We start from the raw sequence: 17008 nt of genomic DNA on the forward strand, positions 1-17008 counted from the left end.
TATATAACCACCAATAAGAAGACCTAGAAATATATCATTGCTAGCACTCTGAAGATGTTTGCTGTGTACCTCTCCTGGCTTATGTCCCATAATTTTGCTCAGAGTTATGATTAGTGTGACATTTATGATTATTTCCTTACTTTGTAATTTTACCATCTATTCATTGCAAATCCTACAGTTTATGTAAATGGAATAGTACTGTAAGTATTCTTTTGTGTCTTCTTTCTGAACCTAACAGTATGTTTGTAACTTTCATCCATGTCATTAATGCAGAACTGTAGTTTAATTTCATTGCCATATAGCATCCAGTTATATGAATATACCACAATTTATGTAGCCATTCTACTGTTGATCATATTTTGGGCTTTTATGAACACTGCTGCTATGCACATCTTTTTTATGTGTGCTGACAGAATGTGCAGGAGTTTCTCTGGGCCATGTTTGAGAGTGAAATTGCTGGATCTTTAGTTTTATTAGATAATAAACTGTTTTTCCAAGTGATTGTACTAATTTGTCCTACCAAAAGTGTGAAAGTGTCCTGTTCCTCTTAGTTCTTACCACTATGATCAGACTCTTTAAATTTTGCTACTCCTTGGGCTAAAAAATTTTCATTCTAGCAAATTAACTAAGAAACTAAAATTTTAAACTTAAAACAAAGAGAGAGAAAGAGTAATGGACTAAAGGTATTGGTTTGAGCTTTAAGAATCAGATATTCAGAGCATTTTTATTTGTTAAAGTTAGTGGATAACTTTTGCCAAATGAGTAGTTACTTATAAAGTCTTAAAGGCATGCATCTGTCTATACCCTCAGAGGATCAGGAACCTTGTCTTTTTTTTTTATCCTCGCCCGAGGACATTTTTAAATATTTTGTTCAGATAGAGTGGGAAGGAGAGAGAGAGAAACATCGACGTGAAAGGGACACATCAAATGGTTGCCACCCATACGACCCAACCAGAGCCGGGGACAAACCACAACCGAGGTACGTGCCCTTAGCGGGAACCGGAACCCAGGTCTCTCCAGACCTCAGGCCGACACTCTAACTGCTGAGCCAAACCGGCCAGGGCTTGTCTTTTTTTCTTTTTTTTTTAAAACACTATATCTCAAAGAGTGCCTTGCACAGTTGGTGTACAGTATTTATTAAATGAACTCAGCCTGACTCTTGCTACTCTTACATCCCATTTTAACCACAGTAGTTTAGACAGTTTTTAGTGAGGGCTCGTTCCATTACTGATAGTAACCAGATTTGGTTTACCAAAATAAGAGCTTATTTGTACCATTGTAACAGTTAAAGATAGTGTTTACATTTCCATGAAAACATTGTTTTTAAAGAATTACCCCCAGTGTATGCAGTACTTCATTTTCTTGCAAAAGGAAGATAGCGCCAGAATTTTTTATGTACATGAGGCTCCTAGAAGACTTGCAGCCACTCTTATTTCTGTTTCTGTTTTGAGTCACTTCATAGGATATGGTAGTTTATTAGGGTGGTGTAGTGGTAGTGGTTAGCCGGTTTATCTCACCAGTCTTCAACAGGAACTTCAGTGTGACAGCTGTTTATTAAAACCTTAGGATACATGGCTTTGTTTAAATGCATCTTGCTTTGGTGTAATTGACCCATAGAGCACTTTTTAAAAGGGGTATTTTACATAAAAACGTCATAGTAATTCTTTCAATATTTTGTGAGGTAGCTGGCAAAAGTGATCACTCCTCTCTTGTTCCTGTCGGGCAAGCCACTTATTTTGCTACATTCATAGGCCAGTTCATTAGACGAATTAGCTTGGATTTTCTTACTTTAATTTCTAAGTATTGTCTTTTTGTAAGATGACTAAAAAATAGAGCACACAGGACTACAGATAAAAGAATGGTAATTTTGACTTATAAATCCTAGCAGATGTTTCACCTGCTTTTGTAAGATTTTCCCATTTCAGAATAGGCAAAGTAAGGACTTGCATGAGATTCAGAATCTAGTTAAGTCTGATTCATCATCTCTATTTCCAACAGAGATTTCCTGTCAGACAAAACAAATTCGTCTTCCTACTACTGACTTAAATTGGTGAGTTTTTACATAGTTTTATTTTAAATATACTTTAAGATGATGAGGGAAAAAGCGGAATAAAATGCATAGACATATTTACCATGACTTTAAAAAATGCACATCTTGAGTGTAATCTACTATTCCAGTGCAAATGGTATGTAAAGTTGTAAGTCGTATAAGGTAAACATGTAAGGTGGTATTTAAAAACAAATAATGAGCATTACAAACTGTGAAAGAAACATTTTTATAAATGCCTTAAAGAAGTTTTATTCTAGCCCGGCCGTTGTGACTCAGTGGATTGAGCATCGTCCAATGGACTGAGAGGTCCTGGTTTGATTCCCAGTCAGTACACATGCCTGGGTTCAGACTCGCTCCCCACCAGGGGTGTGCAGGAAATGTTCCTCTCTCTCACATAAATGTTTTTCTCTCTCTTTCCCTTCCTCTCTCTCTCTCTCAAAAAAAAAAAAAAAAATCAATAAAAACATTTTTTTTTTTAAAGTTTTATTCTAAATATACATTCCTGGAGTAAACCAGAATTATTCAGATCTTCGCTGGTAACTGTTATATATAGACAGAATTAGGCTTTGTACTGATGGTGGAGGAGAGATGTTGGGATTTAAATTTTTAATAAACTTTTGATAATACATGATTTTGAGATCTTAGAGTAAGATTATTTTTCTCCCTAGAAAAGGTCTTCAGGGAAATTGGAAGTGCAGTTTAGAAAAGGAGACACCTTAAAGCAATTCATGGGTTTTGTTTTACTCCATAAAAGGAGTTTGATTTTGAGCAATTGGCTTTGTGTATGTGGGTAACTTTAAAAAATCTCTCTGTGGGTAACTTTAAAAAAATCTACCATTCTGGCTAGAATCTTAAAACTTTTACTTTGTGGTATGAGATTCCTGCCTCAAATGCTTATGTATGTTTTTGCAGGGTTTTAGTGGGTAAAACAGGTGTTATTATTGCATGTTAATCTTTTAAATTCTGACACAAATCATTGGGAACCAGGAAATTCTGTTAAGACAAATATTCTTATCTAACTTTCCCTTGTTTTATCTGCCTCTGTGGTTTTACTTTTTCCTTGTGTCATGAATTTTGGAATGCACATTTAAAACTGAGAACTTTCTGCCCATCTTTTGTTCCATTTAGTTTAGTTAGAACCTTCACATTTATGTAGAAAATGGCTTACTTTAATAACTTTAGAAGAAGAAAGAACTTACTTCCTGCCACTTAATTGCTAGGCAAGGAGAAAGGATCCATGTAAACAGTCATCAGATTTTTTCAGTTAAGACCATACTTAAAGGAGATGAAAGTATACGTATACCTTGTTCTCTCATAGTTAGATTGAGGTCTATGTGTCTCACATAAAGAACTATCATCAGAGCCCTGACTGGTTTGGCTCAGCGGTTAGAGTGTCGGCCTGCGGCCTGGAGAGACCCAGGTTTGGTTCCCCCTAAGGGCATGTACCTCGGTTGCCGTTTGTCCCCGGCCTTGGTTGGTCGTGTGGGTGGCAACCACTTGATGTGTCCCTTTCACGTCGATGTTTCTCTCTCTCTCTTCCTCCCTCCCTCCCACTCTATCTGAACAAAATATCAAAAAAATGTCCTCGGGTGAGGATAAAAATAAATAAATTAATTAATTAATAAACTTATTCCAAATTGTATATCTTAAGACTAATTTAGACTTTCTTCTTTGATAAATATTCCTTGGGCCCTTTCTGTAGTCAAATTGTGTTAACAAGAAATATTTTTAAATGGCTTGGTTAAAGTATAGATGGCCAAAAAGAACCACATGTTGAATTTGGCTTCTATAAAGGCCAGAGGACCCCTTGGGGTTACGCAACCTCTCCCTATTTGTTTCATTAAATGACTCTTTTGTTTTTGAATTCCTTGCAGATTGGACACACTTGAATTGTATTAGGGCCAAGCCTGTCTTCTGTTTACTATTTGGATTTCATAAGGTTCTTCATAGTTGTAGTGGAAGGGAAAGGGTGAAAAAACCTCTCAAATCTCAATACAACTTTGGGAATATAATTATATATAAATAGAATCTTCTTAACCATAAGGTTTTTATCCCCTTCTCTCCCTCCTTTCCCCTTCTCACCCCCTTTCTTTTTCTTTCTTTTTTGGTTAATCCTCACCAGATGATATGTTTCCACTGATTTTTTTAGAGAGAGTGGAAGGAGGGGGGTAGAGAAGAGACATTGATATGAGAGAGACATATTGATAAGTTGCTTTCTTTCTTTTTTAAAAATCCTCACTGGAGGATATTTTTCCATTTATCTTCAGATAGACTGGGAGGGGGAGTGAGAGAGAAACATCGATGTGAGAGAGACACATCGACTGACTGCCTCCCTCCTGCATGACCCCGACCAGGGCCGGGGACCAAACCGCAACCGAGGTACATGCCATTAACCAGAATTGAACCTGTGACTCTTTTTCCATTTATCTTCAGATGGAGTGGGAGGGAGGGAGAGAGAGAGAGAGAGAAACATTGATGTGAGAGAGAGAGACATCGACTGGCTGCCTCCTGCATGACCCTGACCAGGGTCGGGAACCAAACCGTGACCGAGGTACATGCCCTTGACCAGAATTGAACCTGTGACTCTGGTCTGAGGGTTGACACTCTAACCGCTGAGCCAAGCTGGCCAGGGTGATAGGTCGCTTTCTTCATGACCCTGACTGAGGCTGGGGATCAAACCTTCAGCTCAGGTATGTGCCCTTGACCCGCAATTGAATCCAAGACCCTTTGGTCTGCAGGCTGATGCTCTAAATGCTGGGCCAAACCTGCCAGGGCCCCCTCTTTCTTTTTAATAAATTTAGAATAAATTTTCTCAACCTAGAGGAGAAATTTTTGATAACACATGGGATGTGTTAAAATCTTCATCTTTCTTAACTTTGCTCTTTTGTGGCCTTAGAGATTTTCACCCAGGCCATTCAGTGGAATCAACACATTATTATAATTTGTGACAAGAGAGAAGTTGCTGATTGTTTGTTTTTGTCTATCCAACTTCATTTCTAAAGGTATTTTCCTTTGGAACTGAGATCCACTTTGAAGTGAAATAGCCCCTTTATAATCAGGTTTATTTGCTGATTTAGATTCATGTCGTTCCACTTCAGACATCTCCCAAGTGATAGATTTTGAAAGTGATGAGGAGAAGCTTAATCTGATGAACCCTGTGTACCCTTTTTTTTTTTAAACAGTTGGAGGAGTTTTTCTTTTTCCTGGCAGGTGTTCTGTAATTAACGAGAGCAGCACATCACCTGATGGTGTTAACCCAGGTCTTATGAAATCTGTGTTTTGGTAACCATGGATTATACTGCTATATCCTCCATACAAGTGGAGACAGGAATTTTTTTCTTCCAATATTGTTTTGTAGATGTATTTAGCTCAATAGTCATTTGTGTCTAAATTTAAAAGCAAAAATAAAACTCAAAAAGTCTTTTTAAGGTTTAAGGAGATTGCAGTTCTACAAGGCTATTGAGTGGCATCTGCCTGTCTCTTTCCAGGAGAGAACTCTGCATTTGGAGCAGAGCATGCATTGCATTCCCCCAGACGTATTTGTGGGGTAGAGAATTATGCTAATATGTCTATGTCAACAACTTTTACATAGTAGATAGTTTTCAGTGGAAGGGAATGATTCCCTAGCCCTTAATGTAAAGGTCTTTGGTTATTTTGCTACCTGGAAAAGATGCATCCAAAGTGAGAATTATTCTATATTTTAACCTTTGAGCTGGCAGCTAAGGTCTCCTTGGGGACAAGGACACTTTGTAGTTATTTATAATCTGTAGAAAAGGGCAGTAAGACTAAACAGCCAGCACACACTGAGGTATGGGAGTCAGTGGGAGCATTTTGTTAGCTATCCCACTACTTTCCATGACGAGATTCATGTACCTTCTTGTTCATCTTGACTTTGTCTGAATGAGGCTTACTAGCCAGGTTAGAGGATAAAACTCTATCTTACAACACTTAAATTGAGGAGAAGAAGGAAAAATAACCATTCCATGTATGAAAGCATATCTAATTCTCACAATCATTTTAGAGTCTATGCTTGCCTAAGAGATATCTGTAAACTGGAAGGATCTTAAAGATACTGACATGCTTACATAATTCTAGTTTCTCAGTTTGCCTTATATACAACAATTGCAATAAAATTCAGCTCTTGATTAGATAACTATTTGGCTGTGGCAGAAAATATGTTCTACATCTTAACCTGGTATAGGAAAAACTTAGTTATGTATCTAGACATGTTTTAAAGATATATCTATGTTTATGTGTATGTGTGTTGTGGGTGTGTATTTTCTTTCATGTTAATTATCCTTTTTCTTTTTTTTTTTTTATCCTCACCCGAGCACATTTTTCCATATTTTTATCAGATAGAGTGGGAGGGAGAGAGAGAGAGAGAAACATCGATGTGAAAGGGACACATCAAGTGGCTGCCACCCACACGACCAACAAGGGCCGGGGACATACTGCAACCGAGATATGCAGTTCCCTTACTGGGAACCGAACCCAGGTCTCTCTGGACTACAGGCCATCGCTCTAACCGCTGAACCAAACCGGCCAGGGCAATTATCCTTTTTCTACTTGTGCTTATTATTGTTGTATTGTGGATTCAGGAAATTTTTCATTTAGCCCTGCAGGCTTTCCTTTTCTCCCAAGCTTTCTTGGATTTTTTTTTTTTTTATCAAAGAGTATACTTTTGAAATGCATTCAATGAATTTTTTTAAATTGGTGTGAGATGAACTGATAATTTTCTTTATTTAATCTTCTATTGTTTTAAAACTGTGCCTGGGTTTGTATGCTGTTATTTATTCAGCAACTCCCAAACATTAACATTTTAACTAGAGTTCATTAAGGAAAAATATGATTTCAAAAGATGGTAAGTCTAGTTATGTAACAATTTTATTGAACAGATATTTATTGAGTCCCTGTTGTACCATTAGGCACAGGGGGATGTTCTTCTCTCATTGAGCTTAACTTCTAGTGGGGAAGACAGTAAACAAGTAAAAAAATTAAAACAAGATAATTTCTGATGGTGGTAATAAAGAAGAAAATAAAATAGGATAATATGAAGAAAGGGATGGACTAGAAGTGGGCTTTAGATCAGGTGGTCAGAGATGACCTCTTTGAAGATATTACATTTGATAGGATATCTAAGTGACAAGAATGAGCCAACTATGAAAGGAACTGAGGGAAGAAAGAGCTTTCCAGGTGGAGGAAAGAGCCTGATGTATTCACCAAGTAGAATTAAAGGCCTGAGTGACTGAAGCATGGTGCTTGAGAAGGATGAGTGTTAGATGAGGTCAGGGAGGTGCACTGAGGCCTTGGCTCTGATGGCAGAAGGTAGATTTTATTTGGATAGCTGTGGAAGCCACTGAAGAACTTCTGTCTTGACTCTCATAAGGGTCAGATTTATAAACTATCTCATAAGTTAGAAGAATTATTTGTAAGTGCTGCTTATTCCTTTAAAAAGTATGTAATTAGCCTGGCTGGTGTGGCTCAGTGGTTGAGCATCGACCCATGCACCAAGAGGTCACCAGTTCGATTCCTGGTCAGGGCACATGCCCAGGTTGTGGGCCAAATCCCCAGTGGGAGGCATGCAGGAGGTAGTCAGTCGATGTTCTCTCTCATTGATGTTTCTCTCTCTCCCTTTCCCTTCCTCTCTCTCTAAAATCAATTAAAAAAATTTTTTTAAGTTTATATTTATTATTTGAAAAGGTAATATAGTCATATAGTTCAAAATTCAGAAAGCACAAAAGGAAATACAATGGAAATTCTCCTTTCTCCAATCAAGTTCCCAGTTTCCTTCCTTGAAAGCTTTGCTATATAGATATAAATATAGATATATATCTTTAATATATATAGGGTGTCCCAAAAAATGTATACACAACTTTGAATAATTATAAAGCCAGTGTTTATTAAGATACATTTTATTTTCAAAATGTAATAGAATCCATAGACACCCTGTATGGTGAAACAAATATTTTTGCCTCTTTAAATAGAAAGAGCTTTTTCATTCCTTTATTTTAAACAGATGCTTATTACATTGTCTATCTTATCATAATTTAATCAGTCTCCTGTTGATGGACTTTTAGGTTATTTCCATTATTTTGTGATTTAAAATAGTGTTATAGTGAGAAACATTTTATATTTATCTAATTAAATGTATCAGTAGGGTGAATTTCTCCGGACCGCAGGCCGACGCTCTAACCGCTGAGCCAAACTGGCCAGGGCTAGGGTGAATTTCTAAAAGTGAAATTGCTGGCCCTGGCCGGTTTTGCTCAGCAGTTAGAGCGTTGACCTACGGTCCTGAGAGACCCGGGTTCGGTTCCCGCTAAGGGCGTGTACCTCGGTTGCAGTTTGTCCCCGGCCCTGGTCGGTTGTGCGGGTGGCAGCCACTCGATGTGTTCCTTTCACATCGATGTTTCTCTCTCTCTCTCTGTTCCTCTCTCTCCCTCCCACTCTACCTGAACAAAAAAATGGAAAAAATGTCCTCGGGTGAGGATAAATAAATAAATAAATAAATAAAAGTGAAATTGCTGGATCAAAGGGTATATGCATTTCCCTTCATGGAGATTTGTAACAATTTATGCTCTAATCAGAAATGTTCTTACCCTAGGCAAATATTATCAAACATTTTTATCTTTGCCAATTCACTGGGTGAATCAACGTGTGGTTTAATTTGTATTTATCGTATTATGAATGAAAGTTGAACATATTTTCACATATTTAAGAACCAGTGGTGTTAACATTTCTGTAAACTATTGGCTGTTCTTGGCCCATTTTTCTTTTAGGTTTTTGACTTTTTTTCTTCTTGATCTTTGGATTCACTTAATACTAAATACATCTCTTAAAGATTTGGAAAACAAACACAATGTTATATGTCAGGTTATATCTCAGTTTTTTAAAAAGCAGTTACCTTTAACTTTTTTGTTAATTCTTACTTGAGGATATTTTTTTCCACTGATTTTTAGAGAAGAGTGGAAAGGAGGAGTGGGGGGAGAGAGACAGAGTGAGATAAACATCAATTGGCTGTCTCCTGCATGCATCTCAGCTGGGACTGGGGATCGAACCTCCAACCCAGGTAAGTGCCCTTGACCAGCAATTGAATCCTGAGACCTTTCGGTGCACGGGCCAACACTCTTAACTACTGAACCACACCGGCCAGGGCTAACATAAGTTTTATAAAGCATGAACCGAATAAGGGACATAAGAGAAACCCAGTATTTCCTTTGCTGATTGAGGTCTCTTTCTGATTGCTCCTGGTTTTATTTTAAGAAGTATCTAGAAAATTTTTTAAGTGCATTTTGTATTTGGTTAGACCAAATTGAACTGCAAAAAGTTTACCCTTAACAAATATTCAAAAGTCATTCAAACCTTGCAACAGAGAAAGTCAGTATGACCTATAATAATCTGTCCTTGAGAAATGAGAAAGAAGTTATTACCTCCTGGACTTTATATGATTGAAGACGCTGTAATGGAAGGAGCACAAACATTCTTTTGAAGTCACATCAGTTTCACAAAAATGAGTACCCAAGTCTTTTTTTTTTAATCTTTATTGTTGAATGTATTACAGATGTTCCTCATTTTTCCCCCATTGACCTCCTCCTCCCCACTCCTGCCCCCCTCCTGCCTTTTCCCACACTATTGTCTGTGTCCATTGGTTATGCATATAAGTTCTTTGGTTTATTTCTTCCCACCCCCCCAATCCCCTTCTCTTTGAGGCTTGTCAGTCTAGCAACCAATTTGTTCTTAATCCCTTCACCTTTTTCACCCATTCCCCCAACCCCTCTCCCATCTGGCAACCAACAAAATGTTCTCTGTATCTATGAGTCTGTTTCTGTTCAGCCTGTTCATTTTGTTTGTAGATTCCATTGTCGATAGATATGTATTCATTGCCATTTTGTTTGTTCATATATTTTATCTTTTTCTTCAAAAAGACCCTTCAACATTTCATATAGTAATGGTTTGGTGGTGATGAACTCCTTTAGCTTTTTCTTGTCTGGGAAACTCTTTATATGGCCATCAATTCTAAATGACAGCTTTGCAGGATAGAGTAATCTTGGTTGTAGGTTCTTGCTTTTCATCACTCTGAATAATTCTTGCACTCCCTTCTGGCCTGCAAAGTTTCTTCTGAGAAATCAGCTGATAGTCTTATGGGAACTCCCTTGTAGGTAACTAACTGCTTTTCTCTTGCTGCTTTTAAGATTCTCTCTTTGTCTTGAACCTTTTGCATTTTGATGATGATGCGTCTTGGTGTGGGCCTCTTGGGGTTCATCTTGTTTGGGACTCTCTGTGCTTCCTGGGTGTGTATGTCTGTTTCTTTCACCAAGTTAGGGAAGTTTTCTGCCATTATTGTTTCAAATAGGTTTTCAATTTCTTGTTCTCTCTCTTCTCCTTCTGGCACCCACAAGATGCAAATGTTGGCATGCTTGAAGTTGTCCCAGAGGCTCCTTACACTATCCTCATTTTTTTTGATTCTTTTCTTTTTGCTGTTCTGATTGGGTGCTTTTTTGCTTCCTTATATTCCAAATCAATGGTTAGCTTCTTGGCTTCACCTACTCTACTATTGAATCTGTGTAAATTATTCTTTATTTCAGTTAGTGCCTCCTTCATTTCTGAATATGCATCCTTCATTTCTGACCGGTCCTTTTTTATGGTCTTGAGGCCCTCACTAAGTTCGCTGAGGTTCTCACTAAGTTCATTGAGCATCCTTATAAGTAGTATTTTGAACTCAGCATCTGTTAGGTTGCTTATCTCCATTTCGCTTAGTTTTTTTCCTGGAGATTTTTTCTGTTCTTTCATTTGGGACCTGTTTCTTTGTCTCCTCATTTTGGCTGCCTCCCTGTGTTTGTTTCTGTGTATTACTTAACGAGAGATACGGGGCTAGCTGAGACCAGATGCTGCTTTTTTGAAAGAATTTAGGAAAACCTGAAGCAGGATCCAAGACAGGCCAATCCTATGGTAAACCAACTGGCAATAGCTTGGATGGGCCTGAAAGTTGGGTGGGGCGGGGCCTCAGGGAATCAGCAGGGCAAGGCAACCAGTGTGAGCCAGGTTGCTGGAGTCCCAGATATGGCGGCTGTTTGCCGCCCCAGGGAAGGGCTCACCAAGGGAACAATGGCCTCTGACAGCACATTTGTCCTGGAGAAAGCCCCCTCTCCAGCCCTCGTTCCAATGCCAAACAGCTCAGTTCTTCCCTGTATGTCTCTGGTGCCCCTCGAGCTGCCTCCCCTCCAAGCTTAGAGGGAGAGAGTCCAATAAGCCCGTGCGCGGGCCCTTTAAGAGGAGCTGCCTGGGGCTCCAGCCGCCTCAGCCTCCCTGAGCCTCAGTTCCTGCTGGTTTTTCCAGCCAGAAGTTATGGGGACTTCTCTTCCTGGCACTGGAACCCTGAGCGGGGTGCCTGGTGTGGGATGGGGACCCCTCAGTCCTCAGAGAGGACCTTCCCAGCTGAGGTGTCCTCCTGGTTTTTATCCGCCACACGTGGGTGTGGGACCAGCCCGTCTGCCTCTGCCCCTCCTACCAGTCTCGATGTGGCTGCTGCTTTAATCCCATAGTTGTAGGACTTCCATTCAGCTTGATTTCAGGCAGTTTTGAATGATGGTTGTTCTGTAGTTTAGTTGTAATTTTGATGTGGTTGTGGGAGGACGTGATACCACGTTTACGTACGCCACCATCTTGACCGGAAGTCCCATCTTTTTTTTTTTTTTTTTCTTTATTGATTTTAGAGAGAGAGGAAGGGAGAGGGAGGGAGATAGAAAACATCAATGAGAGAGAACATTGATTGGCTGCCTCCTGCATGCCTCCCACTGGGCATTTGGCCCACAACCTGGGCATGTGCCCTGACCGGGAATCGAATTGGCAACCTCTTGGTGCATGGGTCAACACTCAACCTGTGAGCCACACCAGCTGGGCTCTTTCTTTTCTTTTTTAAATGCTCATCCTAGGATATTTTTCCATGGATTTTTCAGATAGGGAGGGAGGGAGAGAGAAAGAGAAACATCAATGTATTGATTGGTTGCATCCCATACCACCCCAACCAGGGCGGGGGATCGAACTGCAACCAAGGCTTGTGCCCTTGACCGGAATCAAACCCACGACTCTTTGGTCCACAGGCCAATGCTCTAACCACTGAGCAAAACTGACCAGGGCCCCAAGTCTTTCTGTAGTTTAGTTTCTTCCTTCTCTCTCTCTGTCTCTGTCTCTGTCTCTCTGTCTCAGATGTCTACAGTCATTTTAGCTTCTTCTGTTTTGGAAAATGCAAACGTTTCTCAGGTTTAAAATAGTTATGACATTGGGATTTTTCCTTACTTGGAAACTGTACAAGTCTTTAAATTAAAAGAAAAAAAAATAGACCAGCCAGTGTGGCTTAGTGGTTGAATATCGACCCATGCACCAAGAGGTTGCCAGTTCAATTCCCGGTCAGGGCACATGCCCAGGTTGTGGGCCAAATCCCCAGTGGGGGGATACAGGAGGCAGCCGGTCGATGATCTCGCTCATCGATGTTTCTATCTGTCTCCCCCTATTCCTTCCTCTCTCTCTAAAGTCAATAAAGAAAAAAGAAAAAGAAAAGAAAGTGAAAGGCTTTTGAAAAGCCCCTAACAAACCATTCTTTGGCAAGAAGCTATGTTCCCAGCCATCTAGCTTGTTCATGTTGCATATTATGTTGAACTGCATGAAATTGCCAATACTTGGCTATTTTCGGCCTACAGAACAATTACATGGTTCAATCTAATATATTCACAATCTTATTCCTGTAATTTTCAGGCTGATGGATATAAGGCTAACTCATAGATACCATGTGTATGATATGCTTGTTTTAGTTGATTTAAAAAAAATTCCGGATGACTGGATTAGTTCAAAGATGGAGGAATTCTTGTAGAAAATAATAGAAAGAAAAAATAACTGCATAAATTGTTTATATAACACTTTTCAGAGAGTGTGCTATTCTAGCTCTGCATATACTGCAGGTTAAACTGTTGCAACATTTCCCCCTGTTGTAAAGGGAATTTATCCTTTATCCTTAAAGAATCCTGATTATGTAAGAGTTTAGTTCAAATTATTGATTTGTGTTTTCAAAATGAAAACGAATGATAACCAGTCTTTTCCCCCATGTAGAATGAAGACACACTTAATACTGGATGAAAAACTTAACTTTTACCAGAGCTGAAACTTTATAGTGCCAGGCTAGGAGTTTTTGGTTTTGTTTGTAACTCACTCAAAAGTAAAAATTAATGATTTCATTACATTTCAAATCTAATATACTCAGCAATGTTCAAAGGGCTCTTTTAGAGATATGTGAAAGAAACAAACAGAACAGTTAATGAGCTTGAATGCAAAGGGATAAATGTTTCAGTCATCAAAGCCTTTTTGCTTAATGCCTTGTTCCAAGTAGGCTGTGCTATGTGGTAAAGGAGATACAAAGAATAGTTGCAAGTTCCTTTTAAGGAACTGGGTCTACTAGAGGCAACAGCAGTGTTCATAAGTGTAAAAGAAGGTAGAAAAGAAGTGCACTGTGTAGGTTTGATGAAAGCATCTGTACATCTAATATCTATTAGGAAGAATTCTGTTAAAGATTATTATTCGTTGCTAACTGATATTACCTTCATTGGAATTTGAGTAGTATTATAGTCAACAGTTATTTTAAGTATATTTCTTGGTGTGACTCAGAAGAGGTGTAATCGGAACTTAATAGAGTGAACAGAAAAATAAATGGTGGTATATAACGGATATGTTTAGCCTCGGAGTTGTCAACATATGGGGAAGTTTGCTAGGCTTTCGAGAATAAATTTCTCATTTGAGAACTTGGACAGTTTGTCTTAACTTGTTTGAAGTCAGGAACAATATATTTTGGTGCTAGTTGTCTCCCACAAAAGTTCTCAAACCATGACCCTCAAATATACCTCCTCTTTTCTAAAATTGTTTTTCTGATAGGTATCTGCAGCAGTTGGCATAAAGTGCTGGAGAGTTCATGTAACACCAGGCTACTTTGCTGATGAACACTTTGCCCATGGTGCCTGCTATGAGTGAAATTAATTAGACTTGTGCTATCCTAGTCAATTTCCCTCTCAGCAGGTTGTGTGGTTAGAGCTCCTCAGAGTCTAAGGCTGATTCTGCAGTTCTCCTAGCTTCTAGGTTGGACATTTTTTTAAAAATTGGAAGAAAGGTGATATTATTAAAAACAACAGCAGAAAAGACTTGGCTACGAAATGAGTGAGAAGCAAAAAAGAAAAAAATGTCCCATACCAAAGTAGTATTTTTTTTTCCTGGTTGTGATAATGAACCATGGTTCCATAGCAATAATTAAGCCATTAAAATAAACTTGTTTTTAAATTTGCCCTTTTCTTGGACCTAGATAATTCTTAGATTATTGTTAGGTATATTTGTAATATTTTTAAAACTTCACAGTAAAAACTGAAATTAGTATTTTATGATCGCTCAATATAGAGCTGAGTCTGCACCCCACACCTCCAGAGCCAATTTTTATGCTCTTAACTGACATTAAAATTCACATCTTCATTGTCAGCCTGCCAAAAGATAGTTTTAAGAAGAAATTTTAAAATTTCATTCTGGTCTCTACTGGCAGTAATGGTAACTGGGATTTGTAAAACTGCCTAAGGTACATTTATTTATTCATTACTAGACATATAAACAGTTCTGTGAGAATGTGTTTTCCCTCAAGTGCAAGCCTACCTTGATCATAGGTGATCAAGTATAGCATTTGGTCTCTTTTCTTGATGTTATCATTGAATCATGAATTGCATGAACCAGGGAGGTTCAAGTGCCAATGCAGTGCTTAATTTGCTAGCTTAAGTGAAATAGCATATCATGTTTAAAGCTGTTAACTCCATCTGTGATTACATAGGATGCTTTAGTTCTAAATACCTGTAGAATAATGTGTAAAACCAATGGGAAAAATGTCCTCGGGTGAGGATAAAAAAAATAAAAAATAAAATAAAATAAAACCTTGGGGACTCTGGTAATACCAATGGTATTACTCTGTGAGTGTGCAACTAAATCTTACTACTCCTCCTCCATGATTATTACTTAACTGTCAGTGACTGTGTATGAATTGAGTGACTTTTTTTGTTATTCATTTATACCTCTTTCTCCAAATGATTTAAGGCAGTTTCCAAAAATACTTAATATATTAAAAAAGAGTAATCAGTTGAAGAAATTATAGCAAAGGGAATAACATTAAGTAAATAATAAAGCTAAATAGAATGAGCATTTGAATCTATGTAGACTATAGCTTATAGAATAACCTATAGTTTTAAGAGATAAGTCACAAATTTGTCTCAGGGCTTCTTATTAGCCAAGCAAAGAGGGCAACATGATAAGATTCATATTGTCTGCCCATAGCTAAAAACAAACCAGTATTCAGGAAGTAAATTTCTCCCTTGGATATTACAAACCTGAGAATGTGTGATATAATGGAACACATCCTTACTTTATTCCTACAATTAATACAGTATATTAAAAAATAAAATAAAGCAGAACAGTACAAAGAATAGTACATACTCAAGTAGTTATCATCCCAAACCGAATAGACTTCTGTTTTGTCATATTGCCTCTGATCATTCTATTTTAAAAGAAATATGAGAGATCAACTTGAAATGTCTTATATTATTTTCCCAGCCTCATTGTTCTCCCTTGGTCTCCCAACATGAATCGGATGCATAGCTTGTCTTTTTTTTTTTTTTTACTTCTGCATGCATATATCTGTAAATAATATATCATCTTAAATTTGTATAAATAATGTACTACACATAACATTGCAGAAGTGTTTTTTTGTTTTTTTTTTTGTTAGCATTGTGTTTGATCTCATCTCCATGGTGCTGTAGATCTAGTTAATTAATTTTAATTCTAAAATATAGTTTTCCATTATATGGAAATAACCCAATGTAGTTTACTTCTTTCAATGTTTGCTTCTAGTTTTTCACTGTTATAAACAATGCTACATTGAGCGTCCTTGTCTTCTTGTGCCCATGTGCAGTTTGTGTAGGGCAGTGGCTCTCAAAATGTGGTTTTAGGACCAGCATAGCAGGATCACCTGGGAACTTTGTTAGAAATGCAAATTCCCATGCTCATTCCAAACCTCTGAATCAGAAACTCTGAAGGTGGTGTTCAGCAACATATTTATCAGATGATTGTGATGCACACTAAAAATTGAGAACCAATATTCTAGTTTAATAGTATAGTTAAACGTAGAATTGCTGAGTCTTAGTGTATACATACACTCAACTTCACAAAATATGGCCAAGTTCCCATCCAAAATATACTTTCCCACCAACAGTGTATGAGAATTCCCATATCCCCATACATGGTTTGGTTGATTTTTTTTCCTGCTGATCTGATAGGTGTAAAAAGTTTTAGAGCGATTTTCTTTCCTTTTTTTGTGAACGATATTTTTGTAGAGTAGCTGGCCTTTTTCTTAATGATTTTGTAGAAAGAATTTATATATCAATTTGTATATTAATGAAATTATTCTTTTGTCATGTGTTGCAAGCTTTTTTTTTTCAGTTTGACTTTCTCTATGGTACTTAAAAAATTATAACCACATTCACCAATTTTTGTTGTTGTTGTTAATCCTCACTCAAGGATATTTTTCCACTCTCAGATAGAGTGGAAGAGAGGGAGGGAAAGAGAGAGAGAAATATCGATGTGAGAGAGACACATCAATTGACTGCCTCCCTCACAACCCGACTGGGGCTGGGGATCAGACCTGCAACCCAGGTGCGTGCCCTTGACCAGAATCGAACCCGCAACCCTTTGGTCTGTTGGCTACATTCTAACTGCTGAGCCAAACTGGCAAGGGCAAATTCACCAATTTTTTGAGTAGCTTTTGTGTTTAGAAAAGCCTTGAAGGGGAGAATTTTGAGTGGAATATGACTTGCTGCTGGGACACCTTGCTGAGATGTATAGCAGTTATTTGAAAATGGTCTGAGGCTTATGAGAGAGGTCAAAGTTAGAGAG

At 38.1% G+C, this 17008-nt stretch overlaps 1 protein-coding gene across 3 annotated transcripts in view; it reads left to right on the forward strand.

Annotated features, from left to right (window-relative positions):
* Positions 1-17008, forward strand: part of LOC118634160 (speckle type BTB/POZ protein) — an 80177-nt gene that overhangs the window by 40548 nt on the left and 22621 nt on the right. For 2 of the 3 annotated variants that reach the window (XM_036268482.1, XM_036268483.1), the window contains exon 2: positions 1999-2050. The exons of the other annotated variant lie outside the window; for it this stretch is intronic. The gene's annotated coding sequence lies outside the window, so the exon portion shown is untranslated. The remainder of the gene's footprint in view (positions 1-1998; positions 2051-17008) is intronic. 3 annotated transcript variants of the gene reach the window in all.

Source organism: Molossus molossus, unplaced genomic scaffold (assembly GCF_014108415.1).
Source record: "Molossus molossus isolate mMolMol1 unplaced genomic scaffold, mMolMol1.p scaffold_m16_p_19, whole genome shotgun sequence".
Lineage (NCBI taxonomy): Eukaryota > Metazoa > Chordata > Mammalia > Chiroptera > Molossidae > Molossus > Molossus molossus.